This window comes from Adelges cooleyi, unplaced genomic scaffold, assembly GCF_023614345.1.
Source record: "Adelges cooleyi isolate 19-005CV unplaced genomic scaffold, UGA_ACOO_1.1 ACOO_flye_CR_arks_rails_tigmint_CR_PRNA_8, whole genome shotgun sequence".
NCBI lineage: Eukaryota > Metazoa > Arthropoda > Insecta > Hemiptera > Adelgidae > Adelges > Adelges cooleyi.
The window spans coordinates 6,664,452-6,686,118 of NW_026096513.1; the positions used below are offsets into that span (position 1 = coordinate 6,664,452).

At 28.3% G+C, this 21,667-nt stretch overlaps 1 long non-coding RNA gene across 1 annotated transcript; it reads left to right on the top strand.

The window, feature by feature from the left end:
- Positions 1-8,321: 8,321 nt before the first annotated feature.
- LOC126845841 (uncharacterized) lies at positions 8,322-12,695 on the top strand. The gene is made up of 4 exons (XR_007686833.1): positions 8,322-8,691; positions 9,530-9,669; positions 10,916-11,058; positions 12,467-12,695. It is a non-coding gene; the product is annotated as an uncharacterized LOC126845841 (long non-coding RNA).
- The last annotated feature ends 8,972 nt before the right edge of the window (positions 12,696-21,667 follow it).

The window sequence follows — 21,667 nt, forward strand, 5'->3', positions numbered from 1 at the left end:
AACGGCAAAAAAATAATATTAATAATATTTGGGCAGGAGGATAAATGTTTTAATAATATTATGTATTATGGATAACATGTCATTTTAGTTCTATGAAAATGTTTCCAATATCTTATTATATTTGATATAGTGTGATCATTTTATCGTGAACCACTCAATATCTCATTTGGTTTAATTAATAATTACATTTTTATTTTTCATAGTTATTTTGTAAAATATGATATAAATTTTTCACTTTTTTTTTTGTTTTTACCCCCTTCCATTTAAGTTTTTCCACCAGAAAAATATAATAATCGTATTTGCTGTATTAAAACTAATTTTTATTTTTTTCGGAAATTATGTACAAAAAGAATATATAATATTTATTTTCGATTTTACTTAGCCACCGGTTTTGGTAGGGGATGTAAAATACATCCAGGTTCAAGCGGCTGTACTCGGTTGGTCAGCGGATCGATGAAACCGACATTGTCTCCCGATAAATTTAATTATATAGACAGGGTTTTATATACATAGATTCTGTATTTTCATAAAAGCCCTGACACAGCTATCACAACCGTATCTACCATAGTTACAATATCAAAGGAAAGTACATTATAATATAATGTAATTTGTAAATACGTATGAACGTCATGTTTGACATTATTATTAATCATATTCGGTAGGCGTTTAGAGTGCCGGGAAAAGTTCAAACAAATTATCTGAACACACAATGTAATTGTTGCACTATGCTCCAAAATAATAGCTTTAGCATATATATGTATATATGTGTATAAAGAAGGGAGGTCGCTACACGAAATGTATTACTGTAAATTATAGTAGATGCAAAATTATGAACCCTCTATTATTACCCATTACAGTTTTATGTCGCATGATTGATTTTTGTGAAATATTTCATGCAAAATTATGAACCCTCTATTATTACCCATTACAGTTTTATGTCACATGATTGATTTTTGTGAAATATTCCATGCAATTTAACTCGATGTTATAAACGTGAAACACTTATTTTAGCTGAGCCCTCTATAACTTTAGATCTGTTGTTTTTGTTCATCAGTGCATAATCGACCTGTTCATACTTCATACCAGTTATAATCAGTACCCAGTAATTTAAAAAAAATATATTTTAATCATTTAAATAAAAATATATTATAAAAAGTTATAAATAATAAAAATAGATATAAAACTCTAAATAATTAATTTTTGTTGGTAGTTATACGACCCAATACATTGTATAGCACACTACTACATTTTTTTACTCTCACATTATTTTTTATTGTTTCATCATCAGTTTCTAAAAGCAAGGCCTTGTCGTTGTAACCAAAGAGTTCATTATTTGGTTACATGGTAGTTAGGAAATCCGTGGATCTTTAATGCAGTGGTTTCCCTGTGGACTTCTGCATCCTCCAGCCGTTGACCATCTGATGTGGTTCATCCGTCTTTTCAAGGTAGTTTCCTAAAAAAGTATAGTTTGTGGCTCCCATTTGATTTAAATAGTGAGTAATTGAATTTACAAAATATATCGGTAATTTACAAACAACGCAGACGTTTGACGGGTTTAAACTTTAAACCACTCTTTGATCATCCACAAAGGTGAGCAATTATTTAAAGAAACATTCTATAAAGAACTAAGAAGAAGACAATTACTTTATATCAATTTAAAAACAAAAATATTCATCTATTAATTAGTACAATAAAATTACAAAATATAAGGTCATGTTTCTGTAATCTGTAAATATATTTTTTTTTACAGACACCACCTGTATAATATACAAATATTCAATACTAAAATATTTACTATTCAGCAATTATTACATTATTTAATTACAGTCTTACTTGTTTTTTTTTCTCTTTTTGATTAGCCAATAGAAACTTATGATCTATCACTTCTTACGTATTATGATATCTTATAACTGATATATAGCAGTCATGTGGTAATTTTTATTTTGTCCCCTATAAGTATCTGAATAAAGTGTCACATGACATTTGGTAGAAAATGTCCTATTTCTTTGCTTTTCAGAAATGTCTATTTTTTTTTTCTTAGTTTTAATGCAAAGCTGAGAAAACTTTTGATTTCCAAGCCATGTCTGTACTTGCAAGTATGCACAATATGCATAGAATCTACTTCCATCTTCCGTAGGTGGTAATGAAGCCAAGTTAAATTTCTTCATCGCACTTTTAGTGAAGTTGAAAAATGGAAGGCGCTTATTGAAGTCTCCTTTTCCGGTGCTCCGTAAATTGCTAGCAGGTAGTTAAAGCCATACTGCTAACTTATTGGGAGTTGTGGCGACGAGTCGGGGTTATCAAAAACTTGAGCCACCCAGTCCAATCGATCGCTGTTAAGTATCTTGTGATAATTAACTTTGCTCTTACGATACATGTATAATGTTGTATCACACCCACTCATGTCGTGTGATATGAGGATGTTATTTTTAACATTATTTCCTTGAGAGGTTAGTGCTACTAATAACACAAGAAGATCAACGTCATCGCCCGCTACAACTGTCGTTGTGTTATTGCCTATTGGCAATATGTATGGCTGTTGTTGCAATGAGATAATCAGCATCTGTCTCAGCTTGTATAACGCTATAGCCTTGTTCACGAAAATTATCGTTTAGTTATTCTATAAGACGAGTTTTATTTTTATCCCGTAATAGAAACAGCTCTTGCTTTATACTTGCTGTTGTATTTTCAGTAAAATTCACATCGATGGCTACCGTTTTTAGTGTACGACGATAACGTTCACATAGTTTTAACCATTAAAATAGAAATTAAATATGATTATATTTACGGACACCTAATAAATACATACATCTATAAGTATATAATTGTATAATTTTATTTGTACTTACTAGTAATGGATCAACATTAGCTGATGTTCCAGCACGCTGTAAAAGCACGCTTTCTTGTATACTTTTTTCGACACTTAGTATGAACTTTTACATTATTTAAATTTCTTATTTTTTCTGCATGACCGTCCTTTCGTAATTCACAAACTTCAATTAAAGTTATTAAGCCCTTCTGCGTGACCGTTGTGCACGAATCATTAACATTTGGTTTTTTACAAATGAAACAAAGTTCACTTTTAGTAGTCATCGTCACACTAAATTTAATATTATTCTTTAAAGTAGGTATGTATTAACATACTATTTAATTGGTTTATTTTTTTAAATCACTTTAATATAAATTATAAACACCAAGTATAACGTATTGTAATTAGTATAACGAAAGTTTAATCATTGTACTACAAAAATAATATGATAGCAGCCATCAGTATTTTTTGTAAAATAATGATTTCAGTATGATTTCAATACCCGTTACCGCCACAGGAATTTTTAAGAAGCACATACTTAACAACAGCTTAAAATTATATCCAAATATGACATGAATATCATAACAAGTTGTAATGTTCAATTCAGACCTAAACAAACCCGGACACAGAAATGTGTAGAATTAAAGGATGTTTAGATGATAAAGGCATTTTTGCAAGCAGTATCTTACTATAAAATAGTAGACAGAAATAAATCGTATGTTATTTTAAAGTGGTAAACTCCCTCGATCCTGTGTCACAGATTGTAACGTATTCGTAACTGGACTGCTTTTATTATATAAATATATTACTGTATAAAGTGGTTATATGGGGTATATGTAAATTAGGAGGGAGTCGGCCAGACGCATTGCATTATTGTGAAACAGAACAAATGAAATGTATACAAGGGTGGTCCCTATTATTATATTTATGAAAATTTAAGCCAACACTCCCCAAAAAGATTCAACGATAAGCCTTTACCTACAACAAAAACTTCAGTCAGAATAAAATATCTTTCGGGATGATGACAACCACATCTCATCGATGTTTTAAAGTATTCCTCGGTTAAAAATGTATAGCCAAATGTTAATGATTATCTCATAATTTAAAAAGTTGTCCGACAACACATAACGGCGATTCAGTTGTCAATCTTTCATGATAAATCCAGCTGTAACATAGCCTTAAGACTTCCTCTATTTTCTGTCACATAGTTTTAATCTATTCGAAACCGGACCCCTATTATTATATAATTCTATTACTATTTATATACTAGTTATACAGGGTATATTAAAAGGAAGTCGGTCAGATGCATTGTATTATTGTGAAACAGATCAGATGTATAAACTCCATCTGTTCTGTTTCACTATAAGAGTGTTCCTTTTTATTTATATTATTATTTCAATTTAATTCAACGTCCCTCCAAAAAGGATTCAAGTTGTGAAAAAATATTTCTGTAATTTTTTTGGATTTTAATCTTTCTCCTTTCGTCTTCCTGTTTCAACGATAACCTACAAAAAAAACTTCTCTCGGCCATAAAATATTTTTCAAGTGAACTGACAATCTTATCTCATACATATTTCAAAATACTCCTCGTTTAATTATCTATAACCCTAAGTAAACGCTTCTCGTCAAAATAGAGAGTTTAAGGGATAAAGATAAAAATTTCAAATATTAGAGGAATGTGTTTCATAATTTAAAGCCTTTTGGGGAACGTCGATTAAAAAAAAACCTCCATAATGTATAGTAAACGGTTACATTGTACGGTCCATTGTTTAAAATGCTAAACGCGGACATTTTGTACGGTCCGAATATTGGTTATATAATTTTTTTTTGATCGTTTAAAAATATTAAATATTTCTTATTGAAATTCATCAATATTATAAAAAAAAATTGTTTATCGTTCAAACTTTAAATCAATTTATTTCTCACTATGGCGAGAACTGTGGTGATGGCCGCAACACCTCTCTACTAAGATGTGACTTAATTTAAATAATATACGTTGGAAATGTTCTGTGGTGACATGTCAACTAACGACAAATCGTATACACCGGATGATTGGTTAACTATGGACCACTTAATATGTTAGAAGATATAAGACTTTTTTAAATTTTTTTTTTATATTTTTTAATTATTAGTTGGGACAAATTTGATATATTTTCAAATTTTAACACCATCCTTTATGCGTTAAAGCCATTTCAACTTTGTATTTTTAAATGGTAACCCCTAATTTTTTTTTAATTTAATTTTAGGCGTAAAAACTAGGTAAATTGATTGAGTAGTTAACGAGCTATACAGTTTTAAAATTAAGGGTAGCGCAAAAAATAAATTAAAAATCTTGAAGACGCTAACATGCTTAGTGGCACTTAACTGTACTCTGTTATTATTTATTGACTATTAACTTTGACAATAGCTATAGTAGCGTTAAAAATCATAAACATACCAACTACCACTTACTATTCACTTTAGGTAAATAATTAACCGATAGTAAATAATAATGATAACCGCTATATTAAATGACAAATATTACCACCATTGCACACTTCTGCATTAATTTATTTATTTTGTAAAATAGTATGTATGTTTAATTCGTTATCAATACCTTGTGTATTTTTCCAGCATTTAGAAATTTTTTTTTTGGGTAATTTGACACATTTTGTTTATTTATGCGATTTGTACGTCTTAATTTCATAGTTTATTATAGTATAGTATCATAACTTCCTTGTTCTATGAACAATATGTTGCACCTCTATTTATAAGTTAATTATAAAAATGTTAATTTTATTTAGTCCTAGTTTTTTAATATGATTTATCAAATAAAAATCTTATTCATATCTTAAAAGTGTACTATTTATCTTGTTACTTGGTATTTTTATTTAACTAATATGATAATAAACATAACATAATAATATAATATAGATTTAAATGTTTGTCGGTAATTTCATTATTGAATTTCAAATACAAAAAAAATTTACTTTTTATTGCCACTCTACATTTTTGTTTATACCTCGTACAACGAGAAAAACAACCATTTATTAAATTAAAAGTATTCTTTTACTATTCATATGAACACATTAAACTAAGTAACAATAGTCAATATTATGAAATGTATACAGTATAGACTTAATGTGGTAATATAATAAAGAGTTAATAAATAAATACGGCTTTTAATAATTAAAAATACTGAACCAGAAATAGTTAAAACTGATGCGTTACAACTTTAAATTATAAAAATGGAAATTTATTTTAGTGCACAAGTATTGGATGAACGTACTTCTTATGGAATCCTTTGTTATCTAAACATTTTAATAAACACAATAGATGCCTTATAAAGATGTTGTTTGACATCTTATGTACCTACCATAAAGCGTTTTAAACAAATGCTAAAATAGTTTCTGTACATATTAAGTTTAGTTATTGTTTGTATCTGTATATATTCTGTATTCTGTACCTATATATTATCTATTAACTGTATGTAAATTGTAATACAATGTTATACTGAAAAAACAAAAAATGGTATTTTATTTACTGAAGTTTTTTTAAAAATATTTTCACTAACAGAATTAATAATTTCACTAATTAAAACACTAGTACAAGTTAACAATTATTAACACCAAGACTCTAAATAACAATAATTATTGACAAATTAGAATAAAGAACTTCTTTGATTAGTTTACAAGTAGTCGTATTTTTTGTAAACTATCTCATTTATGCAACAGAAAACGCACAACTCACAAGGTGGATTGTTATTAATCTACGATAGTAACGAATCGTTTTGGTAGAACCACGGTCTATACTCTATTTAAGACCGTGATTAGACCACGGTAACCTATGGTTGAAATTGAAAAAAAAAAACGATTTTCTAGGGCTCATGTTTGTTGATACATAACAGCAGCTAATGATAGTACGAGTATTCAATACGTGCAGGTACACCACACTGCTAGGAACACTACAGAAAAAACTGATAAGAAGACATGACCCATTTATATTATGTATTTATTATTAGTTTGTTTATCGTTTTGACCGACGAACGTCAACCATTAACTTTAATCCTACAACCGTCGACCAATACGGTCGAGATTAATTAACAATACGTTAATTAATCTTATTTTGTGAATCGTGAAATCCGGCGATAAACGATTTTTTTTTTCTTTAGTTGTAAAACTTATAAAAGCATCTCGTATTTATTAACCCTGCGTCAGTCGCGCGTTATACTATTGTAGTACACCGATAATACAATTTATTTTAAATGGTTTTAGGATTTCCTCATCAAAATGATAATTATAATACCTTTAAATGACATTGTATAGTTGGTATCTGTTATGATTTCCGACTTTACTTTTTAGTGTTATTCTGTATATTGAGCGATAAAGTTGCATGTTCTACTATTGTAGATTACGCGATGACTCAAGTACATGATTTTTATACATTGTACGTTTGTGGGTAAATTTAAAATTGTATATATTGATGTTATACACTATATTATATTATAAATAAAAACAAATTATAAAAAAAATTATAAAAAAAATAAACACGATCATCAAAAAACAAAACAAATTGGGGGTTTCCATTTAAAAATCCAAAGTTGATATGGTTTTAACGCATAAGGGATGGTGTTAAAATTTTGAAAATATATCAAATTTGTCCCAAATAATAACTATTAAAGTAAAAAAAAAATAAAATAGAAAAAAGTCTGTAATATCTTCAAAGATATTAAGTGGTTCATAGTTAACCAATCACCCGGTAAATATATATAAACATATACAGAGTGATCAACTCATCATGATTCACTCAATATCTCACCGGGTTTAATTAATAATCGCATTTTTCCCCATAATGCTTTATACAATGTGATTTCAATTTCTTACAATTTTTTTTTTGTTTTTACCCCACTCCAAACTTAGTTTTTTTGATAGCAACTTTTGGAACTTAAATATTAACGCATATAATTCATTATTATTATATTGTATTTTATTAACTTTTTACACATATTACAATTTTCTAATTATAATACTTTAAAATTGTTTTCCTCCGAGTTATGACGAAGGTTTGATAAAAAATTACTTTCGTAGAAGTTATTTTCTGGCGTATCTATTGTACAGATTTAAATTTTGTGTTGTTTTTTTTTAATCTTACTATTTTTTCTATAGGGGCTGAAAGGCCGATTTTATATTTAGTGATTAAAAAAGTAGTTAGATGTATTAGAAAAAACTATAAAAAAGTAAAAATAATAATGCTTATAAGTATTTTTTGAAAACAAAAATAAAAAAGCGTCTTTTTAGACCCCATAGAGATGATGTTAAACTATAAAACAAACAAAAAAATGATTTAAATCGGTTCGGTAGACCCTTCAGAAAATTGACGCTTTCCGTTCCCCTTAATGAAATGTATACGGTACCATTTCAAAAGCGGCTAATAAAAAAACTTAAATGGGAGGAGTCATGCAAACGAGACAGAAACCCATAAGGAATTCACCAATGAACACACACTATACACCCCTCTACAGAACATTATCGACAAGAGCGCCACATCCGGACTAACCAAATAAAACAGCTTGCAACAAGGCATCCGTGATCGGTCCTTCAGTCACCGTTCAGCGTTGTAGGTATTTCTCTACAACAGTCTAGTTTGTGAAGTAGAGCGCCGCCCGAATGATCTTGTACTCATTTTTTCCACAGTTAAGTCCTTGATAATACAGTTAAGTTAGGTAAATTTGCATAAGTACAAAAAAATCATATGGGTGAAAACATCGTTACTTTAAACAGACGATAAGTGTAGAATCGTACAATATTAGTATTATAACAGTGGTATTTTACTTAAAGTAAAATGTTTTAAATTAAATCATCATCATCGACGTCAGATACAACTTCTACATCATCACGAATAAGGTACTTGGAAATATTATATAATAATAATTTTAGAGTAATAATGGAAATAAGAGAAGTTAGGATAAATTAATAACACGCACATATTTATTTTTCATAACGAACATAATATTTACAATGCGTCCTAGCATATTTCTATTTCTTCTCTCCCTCGCTCTCTCTTTCTCTATTATTACAAAATATTTACCCCTAATAGAGAGGTTTTGTATGTTATTTTTCACGAAAATCAGTTTCGACCATTTTTAAAATTCTGAAATTTTTATTATAAAATCAGAGACTCAAACTAAATATTTTCGTCCAAAAACGGGAATGAGCCGAGATTTATTTCTATTTTTTTTTTAAATCTTAAAATAAAAATATAGTGTTATTTTTAATTTTATTCGTAAGGCACATTTTACACTTTTTACTCACAAAATATGCAAAAAACAAAAATTTACTAAGACGTATTTTTTTAATAAAAAAATGTTCATTATTAATAAAATATTTATGATTAAAGAAAAGATTTGATATGATCTGACTGATTTTATGATAAAAATCGAAATCGATTTTTCGTGAAAAACAACCTAAAAAACCTATATTTGTCTATTATGCTTTGTCAAATATAGTTGATAGTTTATTTTTATAAAATTTGTAATAATAATAATAATAATAATTGTAGTAACAAAAATTGATAAACACCCCCGCCGTTGTGCCAACTTATCTGGTAACGACTGTACTAAGTTTATACCGCATTCTGGGCCTTTAAAATTATTTTATCAACCATACATGGAATATAAATAATAAAATATTTTTTTTATGGGGAAATAATAAATATATTGATGTTCATTATAATTTATAATAGATACAATTTGTTCATATCTGGGAAATACTGTCACCTTACGACGAAGATAAGATGTGCACGTCGTAAATATATTACTCCTGATGAACCCAAAGATCTTCATTTTTCATTACCAGAAAACTGGAAAACAGCTACAATGGATGGTAAGTCAACTTAATTTTAAATTTATGACAACGGAAGTGTGCATCTCAATGTCTTGTACATTCTTCTGCTAATGTATGGTTTATGAATATTACATTAATGTGTTTCAGTATATTTGCTTAATTGTACGTTATACGAGGCGAATTTAAAGGAAATGTTTGACATTTGAATACGATTTTATTCCAAATAAATTGTAAAATACTTATCGAGATATATTAACAAATTATATTATAAAGACTTTTTTGAAATTAAAACATCTCTCAAGTCCCTAAAAAAGCGTTTAATGCCATATGTCATTCATAACACTGAAACACATTAGTGGAGAGGGGGTATGAGTTATATTAAATTTAAGTTTGGGTCTACTGTCGGATTAAGGAATACCTAATAAGTATACCTAAAAAATTCTATATTATTCAATTATTTTTCTTCTTTTATTAAGGATAAAATATAAAAAAATATTAACTATTAAACTTTCTTAAAACCTAACTAGATACCTGTAATAAAGATTATAAGTATCTAATTAGGTTGTAGCAACTTAAGAGCTGCTGATCAAGTAAATTAAACCAGTAGAAAAACAAAATCAACGTGTACAGAAAAAAAAACCTTATTAAACCATTTTAAAGTATATTTTAATATTATTATAGACTGCACAAGATATTATTATTATTGTATTGGTTATGTAAAAAAAAAAATTACAAAATAAAAATGGTACTATTTAGTACATACTAATACTATTGCATCCGGTAAAACACAACAATATGAGTTAATGCAATTGTTAAAATTTGTTTACTTAATTAAATAAGCTTGAAATAATTTCCACCAAATCGTATTCCTCTTCCATTCCTTAATTTGGTCTCAAGTCTGCTGTGGTCGTTGTTATATCGTGGTTATTATTATATGGATTATGATGACCTTTTTTTTTTTTTTCCATATCACATGCATCCATAGTAAAACTGGGGAGGTACTTGCCTGATGAGGTAATTCTTCCCCCCCAGTTTTTCCGACGCCATTTATTTTAAATAAACTTACAACTTTGTGTTTGTGGGTGCTCCACACACCCACTTAACATTTGGCTTAGACCTAAACATGTAAACCTTAAATCTAAAACACCCTTCTCGAGTGGGGGGCCAATAACAATATGCACATTGGGCCCCGTAGGAATTGTATTTACATTTTTATCTTACTAACTACTTTATAAAACTATGCTACAATTGTGCTATTAACTTTTATACATGTTCTATGTTACAGCTTCGCGATGTCTTCTCGGGCCGTTGACGCACGCACCCGCCGCCCTGGACTATCCCGTTCACCCGTTGGGACGCTGTCTGTCCCGTTCTGCCTCTTCTTTTTCACGAAGGACGAGTTCCGCAAATGACCATGACGATCTATGTGTAAGCAAAATTTTAGTTAATATAGTTATTTTATTTCAATTCTTTAAATAAAATATCACCGAAAATTACCTGTAAAACTTTGTTGTGTTTGAATAGTTTCCATATGATTGTACTGTAATGTATTTTGATTATTTTGTAATTTATAATCTTTTCTCCACTTGACCCTTCTATTCTGGAACCATACCTAAATAACACAATACATGTTTAGTCAAACCTTCGACTTTCATGGTTTAATTTAGAAAAGAGGTATTTGGTTTAAAGTTTAACCTCTTTCCAAAATTACAGGTAAGGTTAGGTTCAAGGATATTTTCCAGAAAAATGATGGTACCGAGTTAAAATGTATAATGAATTTTTATTTGTTGTACCTCTATACGCTAAAAGTCTCGAATTTAAGTTATACCTTATCCCCTCCCAAGAGTGTTAGACGGTTTTTTACCCATAATTTTAGAACCTTTTGGTTGAAAAAGTTTTTAGAGTTAGTGACGTTGAACGTGAAACTGTGTACAAAACGACAAACAAAAAAGAAAAAGAACAGCATTTTCAGAACATCAAATTTTTGAAATGGAAAAATTGTTCCAATTAACACGTTACCCTACTATTTTTGAATAGTATGAGGTGGCCTACTTATTGGACAAATAAATTTGCATCAAACTACAATTCAAGTAAGAACTTTATATATTTTTCTATCTTTTGCCCCTTAAGAGGACGCCACACCGGTCATAAGATAGAAAAATATATAAAGTTCTTACTTGAATTGTAGTTTGATGCAAATTTATTTGTGTAGCCAGATTTTCTCTTTCAAAAATAGTAGGGTAACGTGTTAATTGGAACAATTTTTCCATTTCAAAAATTTGATGTTCTGAAAATGCTGTTCTTTTTCTTTTTTGTTTGTCGTTTTGTACACAGTTTCACGCTCAACGTCACTAACTCTAAAAACTTTTTCAACCAAAAGGTTCTAAAATTATGGGTAAAAAACCGTCTAACACTCTTGGGAGGGGATAAGGTATAACTTAAATTCGAGACTTTTAGCGTATAGAGGTACAACAAATAAAAATTCATTATACATTTTAACTCGGTACCATCATTTTTCTGGAAAATATCCTTGAACCTAACCTTACCTGTAATTTTGGAAAGAGGTTAAACTTTAAGACCAAATACCTCTTTTCTAAATTAAACCATGAAAGTCGAAGGTTTGACTAAACATATATTGTGTTATTTAGGTATGGTTCCAGAATAGAAGGGTCAAGTAGAGAAAAGATTATAAATTACAAAATAATCAAAATACATTACAGTACAATCATATGGAAACTATTAAAACACAACAAAGTTTTACAGGTAATTTTCGGTGATATTTTATTTAAAGAATTTAAATAAAATAACTATATTAACTAAAATTTTGCTTACACAGGTCATCGTGATCAATATTATAATAACAACTTTAATGACCACGGCGCAGACTTGAGACCAAATTAAGGAATGGAAGAGGAATACGATTTGGTGGAAATTATTTCAAGCTTATTTAATTAAGTAAACAAATTTTAACAATTGCATTAACTCATATTGTTGTGTTTTACCGGATGCAATAGTATTAGTATGTACTAAATAGTACCATTTTTATTTTGTAATTTTTTTTTTTACATAACCAATACAATAATAATAATATCTTGTGCAGTCTATAATAATATTAAAATATACTTTAAAATGGTTTAATAAGGTTTTTTTTTCTGTACACGTTGATTTTGTTTTTCTACTGGTTTAATTTACTTGATCAGCAGCTCTTAAGTTGCTACAACCTAATTAGATACTTATAATCTTTATTACAGGTATCTAGTTAGGTTTTAAGAAAGTTTAATAGTTAATATTTTTTTATATTTTATCCTTAATAAAAGAAGAAAAATAATTGAATAATATAGAATTTTTTAGGTATACTTATTAGGTATTCCTTAATCCGACAGTAGACCCAAACTTAAATTTAATATAACTCATACCCCCTCTCCACTAATGTGTTTCAGTGTTATGAATGACATATGGCATTAAACGCTTTTTTAGGGACTTGAGAGATGTTTTAATTTCAAAAAAGTCTTTATAATATAATTTGTTAATATATCTCGATAAGTATTTTACAATTTATTTGGAATAAAATCGTATTCAAATGTCAAACATTTCCTTTAAATTCGCCTCGTATAACGTACAATTAAGCAAATATACTGAAACACATTAATGTAATATTCATAAACCATACATTAGCAGAAGAATGTACAAGACATTGAGATGCACACTTCCGTTGTCATAAATTTAAAATTAAGTTGACTTACCATCCATTGTAGCTGTTTTCCAGTTTTCTGGTAATGAAAAAAGAAGATCTTTGGGTTCATCAGGAGTAATATATTTACGACGTGCACATCTTATCTTCGTCGTAAGGTGACAGCATTTCCCAGATTTTAACAAACTGTATCTATTATAATGAACATCAATACATTAATTACGGACGGTTCAGAGTGGCCGGACGGATAAAGGCGCCTACGCGTACTGTCGCAGGTTCGAATCCGGTCACGGGCGGTCTAGCTTACTGGCAAAACAACCTGGATAGAAGTAATGACTGCCCCTCTCTACGCTATGCTTTGTAGAAATACTATGCGCTCCCTCGGCGACCGAACTAGGCCACAATAGGGCTTACTCCCGGTATGCTAAAAAAAAATATATATTAATTATTTCCCTAAAAAAAAAAAATTATATTTTTTATATTCCATTACAGACATGTGTGGTTGATAAAATAATTTTATTAGTACTATCATTAGTACCAATTACAGTATCAATGAACAGAATCTCAATGATAAGAAATAACTATTTAAAAAAAATAAAATGCCAACGTTGTTGACAATTTTACCGTTACGGTAACGTCGAGTCTATTTTGCTATCATCCTGGATGGGAAATCAGAAAACCACGTAAAGTTCTACGAATCCACTATCGGAACTACCGACTTAAATTAAGTTGATATTTACTAAAAGTTCTGGTATCCATTATAACTAACAAGATTACTATACTTAACTTTATTACACAGTTTACAAATATCTAAAGTCTTTAGGTAAATCTATCTTTTGGGCAGTTCATTTTATTGTATTATTTTATTAATAGTGGTTTATATTAAACCACTATTAAAAAATAAAAATTCTTTCATTTGTGTAAATTATTTGAGCATAGAGCAATATTTTTTTAAATAAATTGAATTAACTAAAAAATAATAGCGACGCGTCACAATGGTTGTCCACACAAATGTTACACTTATGCGATTGTAAACGACCGTTTTAGTTATTATTATTTATTTACTTTATAAAATATAATAATTTTAATAATAACAAATAACATATTATTCTGTTCTGTGTTGATACTTGTTGAATGTAGAGTATAGATATTGTAAAATAAATGACAACTAGATTTTAGACCATAGAGTGGTAATTCTGGTACCTACCAATATTATATATTATCATCATAGCAGTAGCCAGTAGGTAGCAGTAGGTATAGCATTAGGTAATCTGTAGATAGGAACCGTTAGTCTATCATTATTTAAAAATCTTTTTTTTTGACTTGTTAGTTGTTTGAATGTTATCGCCAATTGGACAGTGCGAACATAAATATGAATTTTATGTGCTACCGGTTTTCGAAAACCGAAGAGATATGATAATTATTAAGTGGAAATGTAGTATATTTACAAAATCATAGCTAATTGTCAGATAAACGAAAATAAAAAATTCAAACGCTGACATATTTTTTATTTTATTCTCTACAAATGTATGTAATTGAAAACATATGTTGCCATTTAAAAAAACCAAAAATCCCCCAATTTGGCTTATAAGAATTGGTAATAAATAATTGTCAAAATATAGTACAATGTGTACCTAAAAATATTGGAAATATATATTGTTCAAAATATTAACATATTCTGAGAAAATTAGTGTCTTATCCTTGATGAATCACCCTGTATATAATATATATTTATATATATATATATAAACGATTTGTCGTTAGTTTTCCTTGACACGTCACCACAGAATATTTCCACCGTATATTATTTAAATTAAATTACAATATAGTATAGTCAAAGTCATTTTTTACAAGTATTTTGGTCTCAACTTGGTAGAAGTTGTTGCGGCCACCGTCACAGTTCTCGCCTTAGTGAAATTGATTTAAAGTTTGTTGGTCTTTTGTGGTATTGAGTATTTGAAATCGGTTTACTATTGTTATCGGAGTTATAAGGAATATTTTTTCAAAACTTGAATCTTTTTTTTTGAGGGGGGGGGGCGTTGAATTAAATTAAAAAAAAAAAATATTAAGGAACACTCTTTTTCAGAGCAGATGTGTAAATTCCATCTGCTCTAATTCACAATAATACAATGCGTCTGACCGATTTCCTTCCTTTATCATATACCCTGTATAACCATTATATAATATACAGTAATATAAATATATAATAATAGGAATCCGGTTTCGAATAGATTACAATCTATGTGACAGAAGACAGAGGGGGTTCACAGCTTTAAAATAGCACACCATTTATTTTTGTCGACTAATTTATAGCTAGAGACCGCTTGCAAAGATACCTTTATCAGTTAAATATCTTTTAATATTGCAGATTTCTGTGTTTGAGTTTGTATAGGTCTGAATTGAAGATCACCCCTTGTTATGATTTTTATGTAAACTTTAGAGACAGTTTTAAGTTGCTGTTTATGGGTCTTTTTCACTTGTAAAATTATTGAATTAGTCTTTATATATTTTCCCACAAACTGTAACTGGCGAAGGTTTATATATTTAATATCTTCGTTTATATAAATATATATAAACGAAATATATAAAAAAATATAATAAATATAATATATAAATATATAATTTAACATGTATGTATATTATATTATATATACATTATTATGTACAAATCAACACATTTTTTTTAAATTTCTGACCTTTTGTATTTTTTGTTTGTTCAAATTTTTTCTATCGTTTGTACAAAAAAAATAATGATGTTTGAACAAAAAAACAACTTTTTGACCGACTGGTTCAAAAGAAATAGGCATTTCAGACTGAGGTAAATACAATAACATGTCAATATTTAAAAAAAATATTAATATTATTAAAAACCACTTTAAAGAATGGTCTAGTCTTAACGATTGCTTTAGTTATTATGTAAAGTTGTAGAGAAAAATATAAAATTTAATCAAAATTTAAAACTTTTAAGTGAGCCATCTATTTGAGAAACAACATACCTTTAATTAAAAAAAAATGAACTATTTGTAAAAATCTTTAAAGTAAATATTTCACACTTTACAAATGGTTAGTGCACTATAAAAATTCATACGGTAGGCGATAGCGTAGCAATATTCTCCGAGTTAAAGTTTTTAGACTTAAGACTTACTTAATTTTTCTAATAGATGGTTCAATTATTACTAATGCTATACGCTTACATTAAATGTTTAAATTATCGACCAATTTGATTAAAACACATTTCCGTTCGCCTCATACGATTTCCTATTGTAATATTAGCTAAATTCATCTTAACTTATTTCCCCACATGTATTCCTTATTTGGTTTTTAAAGTCATCTAAGCTTACTGGTTAAGTTTCGCAAACTTTATATTTTAAATATCTCCAGAGGAAACAATCTAGACAAGTTAAATCTGGACTCCTAGGTTAGGTTAGGTTAGGTATTATGTTAAATTTTTATTTGTACATAGATTACAATTAAATAAAACAAATATTTATACACACCAACTTTATTACACTAGTTTAAAATATTTTATTTAAAAAATATAATAATTAATAACATAAATATTATTTAGATTTAAATTTTTTGCTAAAGTAAATGGTTTTAGCTTAAATTTAAAAAAAAAATATTTATTTTATTAAACATTTAAGTTAAGATATTATTTTGAAGGTTAATACGAAGGGTTGATATAAAAAATTAAATGGAAACCAATGTATTAGATTTATTTATCAAAAGCAAAATGACTTGGCTCTTAGCAGAGCTCAGTATAAATATTAAAAGTATTTTTTTTTTCAATAAAAGAAAAAAACAATAATAAAAATTGAATATGTAATGTTTAGGTAAAAATAATTTTTAAATAAATTAAATTATAGATGTGGATATTGGTGTATACTATATTACTCGGTCTTACTTACAAGTTACAGAGGTATGTGCAGTTATTATTTTATGTTTTTCAACGCCGTTAATTGATTTTGAGTGTCATGGTCCCATGATAGTAATATATGTATACTTCCAAACTGAAGGTCTTTACTTGTGATCTATCCCAATCTTGATTCATACTTATCATTTCATAGATGGAGACTTGACGCTAAATGTCATGGCTTGGTCAATGAAACGGATAGGCAAGCGATCCATATTTTTTTGTCATTTAATTATCCTTGAATGATAGTTCTTTCCATCGGTCTCTTCTGATTACACAACTTAAGAGTTAAGTTTTTCTTGAAGTGGTATTTTGATACATCAATATACCTACCAAAGAATGATCTTTGCTTGCTTTTTTCAGACTTCAAGAAATGTAATAATACATCATTAAACTTGAATGTTGTAAACATTCTCGAAGTAAAATAAAAAGGTAGGTAAAAAAAATTTACAAAAAACATTTTGACTTTTGAGCAAATTAGGTACATGACTCTTAGTGGTGTGGCATTTTCTAGAAATCCGTAGTTCACCGTTGTTACAATTCACACCATACACGTTAATAAAACAAAAGTAATAATCAGTCATAATGTATTATATCAGTCATAAAGTATTATAATTAAAAAGTATATTATATAGTTATTTCTATAATCTTGTATTATATATACTTTATGAAATGCTAGTAAGATATAAGTATCGTATTTGCTGTACTAAAACAAATTTTTATTTTTTTCGGAAATGATGTACAAAAAGAATACAATATATATTTTTGATTTTACTTAGCCACTGGTTTTGGTAGGGGATGTAAATTACACACTGTCTCCTGATAAATTTGATTTAATAGACAGGGTGGGGTGGGCTTTATATACATAGATTTTGTATTTTCATAAAAGCGCTAACACAGCCATCACAACCGTCCCTTCAATAGCCTAATTGCAATATCGAAGGGAAGCACAATATAATATAATGTAGTTTGTAAATACAATAAACGTCATGTTTGACATTATTATTAATAATATCCGGTAGGCGTTTAGAGTTCCGGGAAAAGTTCAAACAAATTATCAGAGCACACAATATAATTGTTGCACCGTGCAGCAAAATAATAACTTTAGCATATACAGGGTTATTCATAATTTCTGTAACAGCGGAAATTTCGATGAAATTATAATAGCCAAAAATTACCAATTATAAATATGTTTTTAAATTACATGTTGTACAATATTTTGGTTTTTCCACAATATTTAAATTCAAAATGAAGTGGAAATTTTAGGGGTAAATATAGAAACTCGAATAGCAGAAACCTATGTTTTAAATTATATAGTTTATTTTTTTACAAATATTGACGTTTGAATTAAGATTTTTTGTTGAGAAATTAATGATTTACAGCCATTTAAATATTTATTTAATTTGAGAGCTTGTACCTACTTAGATACGCAGATATTATGCTATGACTGTCAATCGAACAGAAAACCTACATAATAATTTATTGTCATAAAATTGTTATTATGGTTATTACTTATCTTATCATATTTATTTTTCCTACATAGTACCTATTAAATGGTTTGTCAGTCGATACGGTTATCATTTAGTAAAATATAAATTCTCACTTGACAGCTGTTTTAATACTTGTTACTAACTATAACCGTTTTGAGTTGTACTTCATTTTATTTATAGAAGGACAATTTGAAGAATATGTTGATAAAAACCAATTATAGTACTAGTAAGAAGTTTTATATTAATTTAATTTATAAAGTAGCTTTTCTACCTAAGTTATAATATAGATCTAATGAATTTCTTTACGCTCACTATTAATTAAAAACCATCATAAAATTATATAAGGCGTAAACGTACGGTTTTCAACTTGGAAAACATTTTTGTGTATTTAAAAATATTTTTTTAATTTTCTTACAATGAACGTGTTTGACACTGAAATGTTTACTGTCGATATTGTAATGGGTTACTACAATTAACTAAATAACCGATTTCTCCTCGAACGTTAATAATGCACGACCTAAATGGGTTTTTTCTCTACTTTGTAGCCCAAAGGGTAAAACAACGTAATAAATTGTAAAATCCTATTATAAATTGTAAAAACCAATGTACTCCTACAACTATAAGAAATCGTGTACTCTGTACCTAGCCAAAGGGTAAAACCATGGCATAAATTGTAAACTCCAATTATAAATTGTAAAAAACCGATTTATTTATACACTATAAGAAATCATATACTTTGTTCAAAAAAAGATTGTAAAAACACACGAATAAGCCATTTTAATAAATCAACTATCAGACAATGTTCCACAATTAACAATGAACAGCTCAGCCATTCACCCGCAACCCGGACTCGAGGATTGGCCATTGCACCACTTGGGAGAGGTCAACGAGCCGCCAAAGGACGGCTCCTTCCACGACGATCGGACGGCCATTTGACGTAAATACGAGCCGCCTCGCCATGGGAGCCTCAGAAGTGTTTTTGGCTGCGTATTTGATACCTGCAACAATAATATTCACGATTACTGTTTTGTACACTAAACTTATACACGTTGAAATTACAAAAAACTTACTTTATTTTTGTCTTTGAGAGTTTCTTTTCATTTTTAAAACCTTCAATACCATCTTCAACCTTTTGTGTACAAGTACTCAAAGGCCACGAACTTGCGAGAACTTTACACTGGCGCAGTCGGTAGGATTCGAACCTACGCTCCCAGAGGGAATCTGATTTCACTGGTAATTCCTGGTAATTTTGAGAATGAAAAAGATCCATATTAGACCCAACTCAAAGAATTTCATATTATTTTACTGAAAAACACGATGACACAATAGATAGTGTTTAAATGCTTTAAACATTTAAAAAATAAAATAGTGAAGATCAGAAAGGGGTTTAGGATTCTAAAAACTTTAAGACTTAAAATTAGTGCTTTATTAATTTTTTTTTATTTCACAAAAACATAAATGTAGGTTTTTTTAAAAACACTAATTTTAAGTTAAAAGGCTTTTTAATCCCAGGCCTCACCCCTGATCTCCACCAATGTGTTAATCTAACCTTATCTTTAAATATTTGTATTAACAATTTCTTTGGTGGCTGTTCTTAAAGGCCTATGCTTTTAATAGAGTGACGCTATGCGCCCACTCTTCTCTGCCAATCTAATGATCTCATATAAGAGTTACGATGTATATAATACTTTAATATATTATTGAACAAAAGTTACTTATCTATACTAAAAGACAATAGTAGCAAGTATATAATATAATGTATTGTTGTTTATTAAATATAAGTAGAATATACAAATATAATATTTAGTACAAAAATTAATTTACAATATTTTATTACACAGTGTATATCAATTATTTGTATTATTAAAAAGTGACAAAATGATATTTACTTATGACTATATTTTTGGTTTTTAATTTTCTCATTAAAAAATCAGTGTAATAAGTAAGAGTACTAATTATTTATTATTATTACTGTCTAAAAAATTATTCTAATGGTATACCTAGAGCTTTATCCTATACAAATTTCACAAAACTCTGAAGTCAAACTTTTTATTTTTTATTTATTAAAGGAACAACCAAAAAAGAAGGAAAATTACATTTGGACCGTAGTCAATTTCTAGGTTGCGATGCGTGAGTTAATCAACAGTCAACAGGTATTTGTTAACAAAATATTTTCATACATTTACAATGTATAGATAACAACGGTAGCTACTTATTATAGAGATGACAATAAGCCCTAATCGTATCCTCTATAGTACATAAAATATAATGTGAATTACGTTATAACTTTTACAATTAAATATGTAAGTTCCCATTTAAGATTCAAAAGTTGATAGTGCTGTGGAAAAAAATAAAAAAAGGTATGAATTTGAATATTGTCTTATATTGTAAGGTAACATAATATTAAACTAAAATGTTTTCAAAAAGAAAAGCTATGAAATTGTATTTATTTGACACGAGGTAAACAAGATCTTCAGAATTTCATGTCTCGTTGGATTTCTTATGGTAAATTAAAAATATAAAAATATTACTAATGTAAACCATTGTTTGATTTTTATTACACAATAATAATTTATGTTGAAAATATTATTTTATAAAAAATTTTATTATTGTCTAATATTGTAAAATAACAATGTCCGAAAAGAAATACCATACAGTTTTGATTTTAGGAAAAAACGAGTGTCTTGTCCTTAATTGAATCACTAAGTATTTAAACACATATCAAGAAATTTTCTACCTCGTGAACGACTAGAAGACATATATTTTTTTCCTAATTGAATACAAGAAAACTATTAGAGTTTGTTCAAAAGTTGTGGAGGGTTTATTGCATACGTTGAATGAATCGAACAATCGACTAAGTTATTTCATCTACTTCTGTATTAAATTATTTAGGTTAAATCCTTAATAAAGTTTGAAAAATAAATTTTTTTGGATATAAAATTT